The following is a 15,331-nucleotide window of genomic DNA, read 5'->3' as shown; positions in this document are numbered from 1 at the left end:
TTATTACGTTTTTGTTAAAAACTGCTGGAAAACTTCTTGGCAAGTTTCAATTTTAAGCAAAATGTTCCAATCAACTTACAAACACCAATAAATATTCAATTTATAATGGGAATGATGAACTCATCACTAGATTTTGCTGTATGAATAAAGGACCCTGGATAATACTACTTTTCAAAGTCCATAAGCCATTTTGATTGTATAACCATTAATCCTATCTTTTCAGTTTCTCACTTGCCAGAGCACAGCCTATAAAATGTACTTTTAGAGCCGAGAGGGAAGAAGCTCTTTGACAAAACGTCCCATTGAGGGGATAGAAGAATGCTAAGCCTTGAAAGGAAAAGATTATCAGATTTCGGAGGAGAGAAGAGAGAATGTCAGAGACTGAAGGGATTTGCCCAGTACTGAATGACAGCACCATGGCAGAGCTACCTGCAAGGTCTAGAAGCCAGGTGGCCTGAGTCCAAGCCAATCTTCTTTCCATCTCACCAGGTTTTTAACCTCATTGCTTGTGACAGGTGTTTTTAGCCTGTATATAAAGGATTTATGGGATCTGTGCTACATTTCTTCTTGAGTAAAGAGTGATTCATAGTGTTGACAAATAGCTCTAGGAAAGTAGTGGCCCTGCCTTTTGATTACTTGTGACTTACTGTACACTTCATTAATAACTTGGCCTCGTCATTTATTCATCTATTTATGCAATCAGTAATAATACTTCTCAAACTCAGAACACAAATGCAGTTACAGTTCTTTTAATTCTTTTCTTTCTTTCTTTCCTTTTTTTTTTGGCAGGAAGAAGTCCTGATCTTCTACCTGAGGCTTTACATGGATTTCCCAAAGAACTCTAAGGACGTGTAGCATCCAAATAAGGTATTAAGCAAGTTTCTACACTCATGCAGAGCCAAAGATATAATTTCACCTGCCCACAGCTGCCAATGATTCTCAATATTATATGAAGTTGAGGTTGAAAATTGGTTGAATAATCAAAACAACAATGAGGTACCATCTCACACTTGTCAGAATGGCTATCATCAACAAATCAACAAGCGACAAGTGCTGGCAAGGATGTGGAGAAAAAGGAGGATGTGGAGAAAAAGGAACCCTCATGCACTGTTGGTGGGAATGCAGACTGGTGCAGCCACTGTGGAGAACAGTATGGAGTTGCCTCAAAAAATTAAAAATGTAACTCCCATTTGACCCAGTGATCCCACTTCTAGGAATATATCCCAAGAAACTAGAAACACCAATCAGAAAGGATATATGCACCCCTATGTTCAAAGCAGCACAATTTACAATAGCTAAGATTTGGAAACAGTCTAAGTGCCCATCAGCAGATGAGTGGATCAGAGAACTGTGGTACATCCTCACAATGGAATACTACCCTGCTACAAAAAAGAAGGAACATTTACCATTTGCAACAGCACGAGTGGAACTGGAGAGCATTATGCTAAGCAAAATAAGCCAGTCAGAAAAAGATAAATATCACATGATCTCACTCATATGTGGGATATAATGATCAACATAAACTGATGAACAAAAATAGATCCAGAGACAAACTAGCACTGAACAGACTCTCCAACCTCAGAGAGAAGGCAGGGGAGGGAAGAGGGGTTAGAGATCAACCAAAAGACTTGTATGCATGCATATTAGCATAACATAACCAATGGACACAGGGTGGTGGGGGTTTGCCCTCAGGGGTGGGAGTGGCGGGGGGTAGGGTCAATCAGGGGAAAAGGAGACATATGTAATACTTTAAACAATAATAATAATAAAAAAAGGTTGAATAATCACACAGAGGGGATCACCTGCTAATCCAGATTCCTGAACTGACCATTGTCTTTATAGAAAGATCCCACTAATTCAATTCCAAACCCATCTTGGGGTACTCTGGGCATGTGTTTGCAAGGTTGCAGCTTTTTGTGTTCAAATTTACAGCACCTACAAATGAGCCAAATTTATTTATTCATTCCACAAATATTTATTATGTGCCTGCTAAATGAAGAGTGTCTACCTTGTTCCAGGTACTATGTTTGGCTCTGAAGGTACAAAGATCAATAACCCAGACAAGGTCTCTGCCCTTCAGGGGTTAATATTTAAATCTTTAAAACCCGAGCCCATCTACCACCCCATGGACCTAAAATTATGACCCCTTCTCTCACTCCACCCCCCTCCCCGGGTTTCTTTAAAGCAGTAGTGAAAAACCTCTTTTCTGCCAAGGGCCATTTAGGTATTGACAACATCATTCAAGGGCCATAAAAATTATCAACTTAAAGTTAGCGTGCTATATCTGGTCATTTAATTAGCTCACCCCTAATGCCTTGGCAGGGCCAGACCAAATGATTTCATGATTACATGAACCGTGGGCCAGACATTCCCCACCCCTACTTTAAAATACCAAAATTTAGACAATTTGATTGTTCCCTCTTTTCATTTTTACCTGGATAGTGGTCTATTTTCCCACCCTTCTAATGGAGACTATTTTCAAAGATTTCAGGAGGCTTTATTACCTAATCCCACCCCACTCACTACTACACACACAAACACTGACAGTCCTGGGAAAGGTGACCTGCAGTGACAACAAAATGCACCCGAGGGAGCCTGCCATCTGAAGGAGACCAAAGCTAGTCCTGGCAATATTTCTGAAGTGCTGGGTAGATGCTACCTCCCATCAGTAATTCAAAGGGAATTTCCTGGCTACTTACTATCTGAAGAAGATATAAATATAATCTCTGGTAAGCAAGCACATAAATCAGTACACTTTTCAAATTGAAAAGGGCCAACTGTTCCAATGCATTCCAAGTTGTTTTTCAGAGTGAAAGTAATATGTAAATGGTGAGAGATAAATCAGATAGACAAGCTGACTACAGAGGACAGAACTATTAGTTGGGGAAGAACCCATGTTCCTGAAACCCACTCTGCATAAATGGTGTGGCTTCTTCTAATACACCTTCCATAATGTGAGAGAGCCTCGTTTAATCAGTGGAAGGCCCAAAAAGCAAAGACTGAGGTTCCCAAAGAAGGAATTCTGTCTCTAGACTGCAGCATAGAAACTCTGCCTGAGTTCTATCCTACTGGCCTGCCCTATAAACTTCACACTTGCCAGCCTCCACAATTGCATAAGCTAATTCCTTAATCAACCAGTCTCTCTCAATAGATATATAGATAGTCATAATTGGGTTCTGTTTCTCTGAAGAATCCTAATACAAAAAGACAGCCAGATACTTATGGGGAGTAAAATTATTCTCTATTAAAAAAATAGGATGAGCCTTGCCAGTGTGGCTCAATTGGTTGGGCGTCATTCTATGCACCAAAATGTTGCTGGTTCAATTCTCAGTCAGGGCACATGCCCAGGTTGCAGGCTCAGTCCTCAGTAGGATGTATGCAGGAGTCAGCGAATTGATGTGGCACTCTCATATTGATGTTTCTCTCACCCTCTCTCCCTCTCCCTTCCTCTATCTCTAAAAATCAATAAACTATTGATTGGATTTCCAAAAGAATCATAGGGGAGGAGACCCTAGCTAAGAGGAAAATGAGGATTCCTATATAAAGGAAGAAGCTTAGCCACCAAGAAGTTTGGAGTTTAAGGAGAAAGATGGTATGTGGAAATATTCCATAGGCGGAAGAATTGAAGGACTGTTAAGGAAAGAGATACCCCGAAGTTAAGTGTTTAGTTTCTTGCCATGTGTGGTGTGACTTAATCCTCTTCATGGCCCTAAACCTTCAGAAAAAACTGCTACTCCCCCAGATGACTTTGTGGAAGCTGTTGTTGGGAAGAGTAATAGAAAACAGACTATATTTTACACCTGTGCTGGTGCGGTGCGGACCAGGTACAGCTCTCATAGAAAAGACTCTTGTCTAGATCAGGGTTCTCAACCTCAGAGTTATTGACATTTTAGACTGGATAATTCTTGGATGTGGGGATTTTCCTGTGTCTTATTAGACGTTGAGCAACATCCCTGGCCTTCTTACACTAGATTCTAGTATCCCCCTCCCCCACGCCTTGACAACCGAAAAGGTCTCCAAACATTGCCAAAGGTCCCCTGAAGAGAGTAGGCTACCCCCAGTTGAGGACCACTACTTTACAGTGTATATAGAAAGAGCAGCACAAAAAGAGGTCTTCTCTAGGACAAACCAACCATGGCCAACCAATGGGAGGGCCTGAAATGCAAACTGCTCCTCACTTTGGAGAGAAATATTTTCTTGATTCCTCATGTACATAAGAGTCAAATTCTTTAGACTCCACAAAAAATTAGCAAAAGTGTCGCCAACATTTATAAATCACTACTTCATACACCACAGTGGAAGGAGAAATGGGCCTATTATTTTATTTCTGACATCCTAACATTCACCAGAAGGCCAACATAATAAAAATGATAAAGATAAATGACAGATAGATAGATGATAGATAGAATCATTGGCTTAATTATAATACTGCTGAAGTTAGGGGATGGTGGTAGCAAATTAATCAAGTGGAAAGTATATGAGACTAGGTTTTTGTACTAGCTCCTACTAACTATAATATTGATCAAATAATTTCATTTCTGGTGACTCTATATTATCACCTGAAAAATAAGGAGTTTGGACTAGATGAACACAGAAATCTCTTGTTTGCTGAGGGTTCAGCACCATCCAAATCTGGGTGGAGCAAAAAGAGAACATTTCCTGGATGTAGAAAAAAGATATCCCTGAGAAAAACCTGTTTCCAGCTTTTTGCCTCAGACTTGGATGTTGAGAAACTTCTGCCAGAAACAGAAAGTCCACAAATGCAGAGGGGCATGGAGGTGGAGATGTTTGCAATCTCCGAAGTTACTGCCTCGGCATAGCAATTCCTCTGTGTGGAAAACCATGTGAATTCTGTGATAATCATTTGTGAAAGAAGGAAAAATGTGTTGTGTTTCAGGGTAGAGTGAAAGGTTTTTAGCTCAGTATCATAAAAATCACTATTAGAGTGGGAAAAATATGAATCCCAAAGCAACTGTTAAAACAAATAATGATTCCTCCATAAATTTATTTTGATGGTTATACCTTGTGTTCCATCTCTTGCCAAAGTGTCAGCAGCCAGGCATGCAGGCAAACATGAGTTTGAAACTGTTTAACCCCACCTACGAGGGAAATTAGGCAACAGGCTCTGACTACACTAAAGTCCAATGGAACCAATGCAGAACCCTCCTCTGTGATGTCATGGTTCTCTTCTCATCAGAGAATAATCTCAAATTCCTCTGCAACGCCCCAGGTTTCTACAACTTTGGATGAGTTTTCTGTATAAAAAAGTGTGTTTTCCTTCCCATAAGTAATCTTTGTATCGCTACTCATTGGGGCCCCACCCTGCCCCTGAAATCAAATACCCTCCCTCTTCTCACTTCCACAGGTACAAGATGGCAGAAGAGGCCCCAGATAACCTACCGAAAGGAAGCCAGTTGATGTTCTAAATGGAAAGGACATCATCATCATACATCTACAAATAAACCATAAAATTAGAAAAGGGCAGATAACCTAATGAGATCCCCAGCCGGAAGAGATCCTGCCCCTCCCACCTCCTGCCTTGCTAGCAGAGCCCTGATGAAGCAATGACAGGGAGGTGCACAGTCCTGATGAAGACTTGGGAAGGTATTGACCCCTATGTCAATGGAGTGATGTGTAAATATAAGTATCACTTCCAATTAGTTGAGTATGATTTGAGAGTCCAATTCCCCAAGTTGAATTATCTCTCACTTGTCTATCAACCATGCCCTGAAATAGGAGGACTTTGGGAAGAGGGCAGATAACCTAATGAGATCCCCAAGCAGAAAAGAAAAGCCCATAAAAAGGAAAGATCCTAAGATATCAAACACAAAGAGTGGCATTTGTGGTCCCTATCTCTCACAAAGATGTTTAAGAAGTAACACTTCCCAAAGTCTCCAATGACTGAGATTTCCATCTCATGTCACAATTTTACAATAATTATGTGGTAATTCTATATCTTATCCACCCCACCATGGACACAATTATATACTTTGGGCACAAATCTCCCTAGGACTGGGTTCATAATGTCCATATAGCCCTGATAGCCATCTGCCTGCTTGGGCTTCTGCTGGTTGCCAGTTATCAGCTTATTTGCCAATTACTTTGTCAAATAAGAAAAGAAGTTGCTACTTATTTATTGGACACATAAGTGCCCAGTACTGTGCTAAGCATTTTACCTATATTACTTGTGTTACTTCTTAAACATCTTTGTGAGAGACAGGGACCACTAATGACACTTAAACATGGACCAACAGAATACTTCTTCTACTATATGTGCAAGCAAAGAGGTATAGGTTCAGCCCCTTCAGGTGGCTCAGATGGTCAGATGTCGTCCTGTACACCAAAAAAGTTGCATGTGGGTTCAATTCCTGGTCAGAGTGCATACTTAGCTTGTGGGTTTGATCCCCAGTCAAGACGCAAACAGAAGGCAACCGAGTGATGTTTCTATCTCACAGGTCTCTCCGCCCCTCCCCTCTCTTTAAAAAAAAGATCCCGAATAGCCACAGCAATCCTGAGAAAGAAGAACAAAGTTGGAGGGATCACAATACCAGATATCAAGCCATATTACCAAGTCACAGTTCTCAAAACAGCCTGGTACTGGCAAAAGAACAGACATATAGACCAATGGAACAGAACAGAGAACCCAGAGATCAACCCAAGCCATTATACTCAATTAATATTTGTCCAAGGAGGCAAGAGCATACAATGGAGTCAAGACAGTCTCTTCAATAAATGGTGCTGGGAAATTTGGTCAGATACATGCAAAAAAATGAAACTAGATCACCAACTTATACCATACACAAAAACAAACTCAAAATGGCTAAAGGATTTAAATGTAAGACGGGAAACCATAAAAATCCTACAAGACTCTATAGGCAGCAAAATAGCAGACATATGTCGTAGCAATATCTTTATAGACACAGCTCCTAGGGCAATGGAGACTAAGGAGAAAATAAACAAATGGGACTACATCAAAATAAAAAGCTTCTGCACAGCAAAAGAACCCATCAACAAAACAACAAGAAAGCTCACTGCATGGGAAAACATATTTGCCAATGATATTTCAGAGAAGGGTTTAATCTCCAAAATGTACAGAGAACTCATACAACTTAACAAAAGGAAGATAAATGATCCAATCAAAAAATGGGCAAAGGATCTAAATAGACACTTTTTGAAAGAGGACATAAGGAAGGCCAAGAGACATATGAAAACATGCTCAAAGTCACTAACCATCCAAGAGATGCAAATCAAAACGACAATGAGGTACCATCTCACACCTGTCAGAATGGCTGTCATCAACAAATCAACAAATGACAAGTGTTGGTGAGGATTCAAAGAAAAAGGAACCCTTGTGCACTGCTGGTGGGAATGCAGACTGTTGCAGCCACTGTGGAGAACAGTATGGAGTTGCCTCAAAAAACTAAAAATGGAACTTCCATTTGACCCTGCGATCCCACTTCTAGGTATATATCCCAAGAAACTAGAAACACCAATCAGAAAGGATATATGCACCCCTATGTTCATAGCAGCACAATTCACCATAGCTAAGATTTGGAAACAGCCTAAGTGCCCATCAGCAGATGAGTGGATTAAAAAACTGTGGTACATCTACAATGGAATATTATGCTGCCATAAAAAAAGAAGGAATTCTTACCATTTGCAGCAACCTAGATGGAATTGGAGAACATTATGTTAAGTGAAATAAGCCAGTCAATGAAAGAAAAATACATGATCTCACTCATTTATGGATAATAAAGAACATTATAAACTTGAACAAAAAGATAGATACAGAGGCAGTAAAGCATCAAACAGTCTGTCAAATTACAGCAGGAAGGTTAGGGAGAGGTGGGGAAGATAAGAGATCAATCAAAGGACTTATAGCATGCATATAAGCACAACCAATGGACGCAAAACTCTGGGGGGTGAGGGCATATATGGGAGTGGGGTGAGGGGGGGCAATGGTAAGATATGTACACATATAATGCCTTAATAAAAAAATTGAAAAAAAACACACAAAAAACTGTGGTACATCTACACAATGGAATACTACCCTGCTATAAAAAAAGAAGGAACTTCCACCATTTGCAACAGCATGGATGGAACTGGCGAGCATTATGCTAAGCGAAATAAGCCAGTCAGAGAAAGATAAATATCACATGATCTCACTCATATGTGGGATATAATGATCAACATAATTTGATGAACAAGAATAGATCCAGAGACAAAAGACAGGGGAAAAGGGGGTTAGAGAGCAACCAAAGGACTTGTATGCATGCATATTAGCATAACCAATGGACACAGATACTGGGGTGGTGGGGACTTGCCCGGAGTGGGAATGGCTGTAGGGGGAGGGTCAGTTGGGGAAAAAGGAGACTTATGTAAAACTTTAGACAATAAAAAAGAGAGAGATTTGTTCAAAACAACTCTATATAAAGGGAAATAAAGGTCTATGTGTTTAAATACTTAAAATACCTTTATAAAAACAATAAATTCTTAAGTTGTCAACAGAATGAGCACTCAGTAATCACTTGCCCCATCACCATTCAGGAAAATTAGATGAGAACTAACAAGTTACAGGAAAATTTCCTTTGGGTCATATTGTTTCACTTTGGCAAAGTGATGGGTGAGGGAAGGACAAGTTTTTTTGTGAGTGTTTTTGTAAGTGGTTTGCTTAAACACAAAAGTCTAAAAACTATCAACAGTGATATTTAAGTCAATTAGGGCCTCTATATTGAAATGCATTGGGAGTTCATTACACTATTAGAAAAGGATACAGTCCATTTACTATTATTTAATCACATTAATCATTATGATGAAATATGCTGTGAACTTATTCATGAATTTCATACTTAGACAATTACAGTGTTGCATGGGGTAATGACTTTAGCAGTGACAGGTAAACTCCTTCCATGTTGGCTAAAATGAGTAAGTATTGACTTTTTCCTCTGCAGGAACCAGAGGTTCCTAACACACCCAAACTTCTACAGGCATCCACTAGTAATGTGAAAATGATATCCATCCATTATTACTTTTATGTTAGAGACGCCATTTTTTTAATCTTCTGCAGGGCTTGACATCATTGCTCTTGACAATTACAAATAAGGCAGGGGCAGAACCCTGCCTATCCTAGGGAATTTAAATTCCCAAGAATTCTACTGCCCGACCTTATGATATCGCCAAACATCAAATGTCCGTTTTGAAGATCATTTATTTTAGTCTTCTCACAGTAGCAGACAATGGATCTGCTTATCAGTGGGTCAATTAGAGTAGAGACTATATTTCTTATCACTGTATTCCTATTATTCAGCACAATACATGGGACTTAATAAGGGCTTAATAATCGTCAATGAATAATGATTATTCCAGGCTTTAAGATCTGCAACTAATTCCTGTGTGATTTTTGGTTAGTAATTTAATACAATAAGGAATTTGGATTTGTTCTATCTTTTCCAACTCTGATATATAGTAGTCTTTCACTAAATTCCCTGGGTGTTCACCAGTTTACTATAATGACTACAAGGAAAAACAGTGTTCCTTTCAAAAACACTTAAAATGAAATAATCCCCATTTCCCTCATTCCACCAATCTGTGACTATTCCTCAATCTATCATTTGCCAAGGGAACACCCATTCCTATTTTATAAAAGGATTCTCAAATTCCAACCCATCAGAATGCTAACAAAGATTTTTTCCCCAGAATAGGAAACATACATTAACTTGGTTTGTTTTGTTCTCATTTTGATTTTCAGAATTTACTTCTCTTTTAAACCTTTATTAGTGCCGTTTAATTAAACCAATTCCTCCAACCTTTTGTTTATAATATACTCCTCTATCCACCACCAGGAGGCAGTGTTGAAGTGGCACTGTACTCAAGTTTGGAGGTCTCTCTTAGATTCCCTGCTTCAAGAAATAAGTATCCCAACTTCTTCCTCACAAAGAAATGACCAAGAATCCTAAAAAACATATACACCTGTTGGAATTTTTTATTTTTTTTAACCATGCTACAGTTTACAACACCATTACTTGGGACATTTCTGAAGTCCAATTTGCCACTTACCCATTCAAAACAATTCATCACCATGCCACTAATTACTTCTCTATTATTAGCTATTGAATGGCTCTTGAGTGTTCTAAAGGCTGTGATCAGTAACGAAAGGATAGTCCTTCAGTTCTTTAGAGAAATGCTTTCATTTTTAAGTAGAAAGTGCTTTCCTAAGGTCATCCATTGAGAAACGGGGAGTAACACCTTTTTAGTACTAGGTATATTGTATAGATATACTGAAATCTCACAGCAACATTGGAAGTACATATTATGGCTCCTACTTACAAGAAAGAAAACTAAAGCCAACCCTCATTTAAGGTCAAGTAGATAATTAAGTGCCCAGCATGTAAACCGGAACCTGTATGATTCCACAGTCTACTCTTAAAAAGTGGGCTTGTAAATAAAAACAGCATAAATATATAAGCTCTAAAGTCTACCAAACTTCAATGCAACAGTCTCTATTCAGTGCTCTAATCTTGCTCACAGTCTGGAGACTCATCATTCATAAACACAAAATCACCCGAGCCATTGTAAGAGCACTCACTGCCTGTTCACTGATACCGTGTTTTTTATTTACACTGTTTTTATTACTGTGGGCTTATTTGATATTAGTTCTTCCTAAGCCTCCGTTTTCCTAATTTAAAGGGCCATCCCCTTTGCAGCCCTAAATTGCCCTTTCTGAAAAGCCAAAAAAAAAAAAGTCATCAAAGCTCTCTTATCTTACCAATTTCCAAAGCCTAAGCCCCAGGAAGAGAATTTAGAAAGTAATTAGAGTCACAGTCCTCACAGCAGGCCTCACACCCTGTCCTCAGCCTCACAGAGCTGAGAAACAGGACTACGTCCAGACTTGTGAGTTTTATTTTTGTCAGTTCTATTTTAATCTTTTACTGAGCGTCACATATGCCCAAGTCTTCATAATAATAAGTGAAATGGCTGCATCTTCCGTATGTACAGAGTTATTTTTCTCCTAAACTACAGAAAATACAGGTAATGGAGTGTAGAAAAATAAAAACCGTATGTCTCATTTATATGTAGAATCTAAAGGAGTCAAATACATAGACGCAGAGAGAACAGTGGTGACCAGGAAGGGGAGGAGCTGGCCAAAGGGCACAAAGTTCTGTGGGATGAACAAGTCTAGAGACCTATTGTACAGCACAATGCTTACAGTTAACCACACTGTATTGAATTCTGGCAATTTGCTAAATGGGTAGATGTCTTGTGCTCTTATAGCACAAAAGAAAAAAGGTAACTATTGGAGGAGACAATCTGTTAATTATCTTGACTGATAATCATTTCATTACAAAGATGTCAATCAGATCATACTGTACCTTAAATATACACAATTTTTATTAAAAATAAAACTTCAAAAAATATGTGGACGAAAAAGGTGCCACATACTAAACCTGACAAGCTCAGGAGAGGCCTCCATGGCGGCTTTACAAAGTCAGAGACCTTAAGTAACCACATAGGATGATATGAAATTAAAACTTCCTAACTAAAAGGAGTTCGTGGTGGGTAGTCATATCCTAGGCCGATATTTTTCCTTAACAAAGGCCTATCTTTACCTTATCTGAGCCTGTCTGTTGTCTTTTTTTGCATCTAAGGTAACACCTGATAACATACCTTTGGAATATCAAAGTAATGTCCTTTGTTCTGGACCTCCGGACCCCTCAAAGCACAGCCACTGCACCAAAGCAGAGGCCACACATCCCCTCATTGTTATTATCATGTTAATTACTAACTGTTAAACTATCCCATACCCACCTGTGTCTATTTGTTTTACTTTTTATCCAGTTCCAGAGATTTCCCTGCTTTGCTTTCTCCCGCCTCCCCATCGATCACCAATGAATTTCACGTAACCTCTTACATCTTCCCCTTTGATCCTGATGTATAATATAATTGGTAAAACTGTCCATTTTCCAAGCATTTTCTCAATCCGTTGAGATTTTGCTTCCCAGCAGTTGTCATCAGTTTCGCTCAAATAAACTCATAAAAATTCTCTACTGGTTCGGATGTTTCTTATATTGACAGATAAAAATGCATAAAGTGAATAGACAGGTAAGGTACCTCTGAACAGAGATATGACTAATAAGACCCTCCATGCCACAACATTTCTTGCAACAAGTGAGACAAAGTAAAGGAGTAGGATAGTTAATTACCAAGATATCAAATATGCAGATGTAGGAACACTTCCCCTGAGCCATAGAATTAAGTGGTGGTGTTCTTAGAAAGCATAGGTGCTTAACAGGTTAGTAGAACAATAAATAAATACAGCCAGGGTGTCTAGTCGTCCCCCTGTCATTTGTTTGCTAAAATGTGTGGTGAAAACTTACCAGTGCTTACTGAAAATAAAGAGCTCTAGATAGAACTTTGGAAAGATTTGGGGCACCTGCAAGTGCAGCCTCAAGTAAATAGAGGGAAGTGAGAAAGCAACCAGATCATTATCACGGTGGCCTCTGGAGGAAGAAAACAAGGATGTAAAGCCCCCTTTCCACAGAGGGAAGGGCGGAGGGAAAGAGAAATAAAACGAATGGCAAAGGAGTAGGCTCAGCCCTGCAGTAAAACTCCTTACACTCAGCAGGTGGGCGATCACTTGTAATCACCTCCCTGTTGATTTAGACAGTTTCCGGGGCAATTTAGGGAGGAACTCCTAGGACTGAAGAAGGGAAATTGGATAAAAGAGAGTAAAAGCTAATAGCTCTTTGCAGAGCCCACACTCACAACATTTAACGTAATGGCGGTTGTATGGCACATCTTGATTTCAGAAAGCTTCACATGTGGACTGGAGTCTTGAAATGAAGGAAATTTAGGACATTGTACACTTTTCTTCCAGGCTCAACCCCACTGCTTTCCTCCACCTCCCTCAGCTGTCATGGAAAGCTCCAAAATAAAACAGTATCCACCGACTATCAAATCATGGCAAACAAACCGACTACACGAAAACAATGTCTTTGAGGAAATTCTACCAGTATCTGGGGTGCTTACAAAGTCAATAAAATGCCTATGACTTTTTTTCTTGCCAACGTGGTTCATTCTCATTATACAAGATAATCCTGATCATTACCAAATTAAATAGTCACTATAGCCCCTCCAATTTAAATGTGAGGAAAGATTTGCATTGTGATAACATGGTTCTGTGGGAGCTAAAAAATATATTAATACTTTTCCTCTCATCTTCTAAATTCTTCTTACTGGGCTAATAATCAAATTAACAAAGACAGATTAACAGGAGAAAAATCCAAGTTACATGTGCAAGGAGAATTCACATAAGCATGACATTTCCAGCCAGTGAGGCAACATTGGGTATGTAAGACATTTCAGACAAAGGAGGAAGGGGTTGGGGTTGGAATGGGGTCTTAGATTTTAGAAGTGAGAATGGGCCATTTACAGGTAGTTGAGTAAGAGCAGAATGTGTGTGGCAGGAAAATCCTTGCTAGGCGACTCAAAAACAACGGAAACAATAGGACACAGGGGGCATCTAGCTAACAGGCCCCTGTCTGAAGCCCTCTATTTCCCATACTGAATGCAAATTAGGCGAGGGCTGACATCCTCAGATCTCCTTCCTGAAGCAGGTTTCTACGTTTGAATCTCTTGGCCAGGAAAGGGGGGAGGGTCAAAGGTTCTTTCTGAGTCTTGTTTCTTAATAAACAACTTAAATGTCCCCCAAAGGACAGCTTCAGGGTGGCAAACCTTTGGTTCCCTTCAGTTCCCATGCAATGGACATCCTTTGACACATAGAATCCTCCAGCATTTTAAAGACTGTTTGCTGAGAACCTTCTCTTTCTGCACGCCTTTAACAGTCCAGCAACTGGTTGCAGCATAATTGGCCATTTGTGTTTCCCAGCTAAAGGGCCAGTGGTGAATGTGGCTTCCAAGCCAAGAGCAAGGCCCCACCCTGAGCAAATTTGACCTCAAAGGCAGGCCTTCCAAAAAATCTACTTCTCCCTTGTCAAATACTTTAAAATAAATACTACTCCTTTTTGGAAAGCAACACAGATCAGAATTAGATTAGAGCACTTTTGCTTCTTTTTGTCTGCAGTTCTGTTCTGTCAATCAATAGGAAAAATGAGGCTGAGAGCAGAATGTATTGCCTGACCAGCCAATCAGAAACTAATGGCATAACGGGAATTATATAGTAACAAAGGATGTCATCAGAGGTCCTTAGCCATCCAGTTTTAAATAAAAGTACATTTATATGTGTGTGTGTGTGTGTGTGTGTGTGTGTGTATACATATATATATATATATATGTACATGTATATATATGTATATATACTGATATAAGCGTACATTCGCACTTCTACATAATCATATGTATTTGTACCCCTGAAAGAGATGCCAAAGAAAAACATGTAAACAACTATTTTTTTAAAGTTCGTTTGCACTGATTACTATATGAACTAAATATAGTTCTTCCAAAGGAGATTTTTTTAAGTTTTTTTAAACATTTGGAAAGGAAAGAGAAAGAAGGTTTTATTCAGACCAAATTCTTTCTTCTGCCTTCATTTTTAATTTTATATATTTAATAAACACATAGCACTGGCTATTTTTTCAGGCACTATTCTGAGCACTCTATAAATATTAATTTGTTTAATCTTCAACACCCCTGTGAAGTATGTCCTATTATTATCCCTACTTGACAGATGAAGACATTGAGTAAAGAAAGGTCAAGTAATTTGCCCAAGGTCACCCAGCTACTAGCGGTCAATCTGGGATTTGAGCAGGGCATTCTGTCTGTTGAAGTCTGTGCTCTTGACTCTGCTTCTTCCCTAGATGAAAAGTTATTTAATCTCATAAAATCCTTCACAAATGAGGGAAGCAAAGGCACAGAGAATTTACAGACTTGTCTATGTAATTTATACCAACTTTGAGCAAAAGTATGGCAAATTAGAACAATAGTACTAATAAAGGTATTTTCACGTCAAAATCATTTTGTTTCTTTTTATACTGACACCAGCTCTGTTCAGTATGCCTGTTCTAACCAATGGGCATCTCCCTCAGTGTATGGTGAGCACGGTAGTTCCCGGTGTGTCACCAGCGGCTCCTCTAGACCTCTCCCTTACTGGTTAGAACAGCTCAATCACTCAGTGCCCCATTCCCAGTTAAGATTTTAAAAGCACGTTCAGCCCCAGTCAGTTTGGCTCAGCGAATAAAGCCTCGGCCTGCAGACTGAAGGGTCTCTGGTTTGATTCTCTCAAGGGCACATACCTGGGTTGCAGGCTTGATCCCCGCCCTGGTCGGGGTGCCTGTGGGAGGCAACCAATTGATGTGTCTCTCTCACATCAGTGTTT

Source organism: Cnephaeus nilssonii (genome assembly GCF_951640355.1).
Source record: "Cnephaeus nilssonii genome assembly, chromosome: 18".
Classification (NCBI taxonomy): Eukaryota; Metazoa; Chordata; class Mammalia; order Chiroptera; family Vespertilionidae; genus Cnephaeus; species Cnephaeus nilssonii.
The sequence above is the reverse complement of the archived record's forward strand: the minus strand, read 5'-3'. Positions refer to the sequence as shown.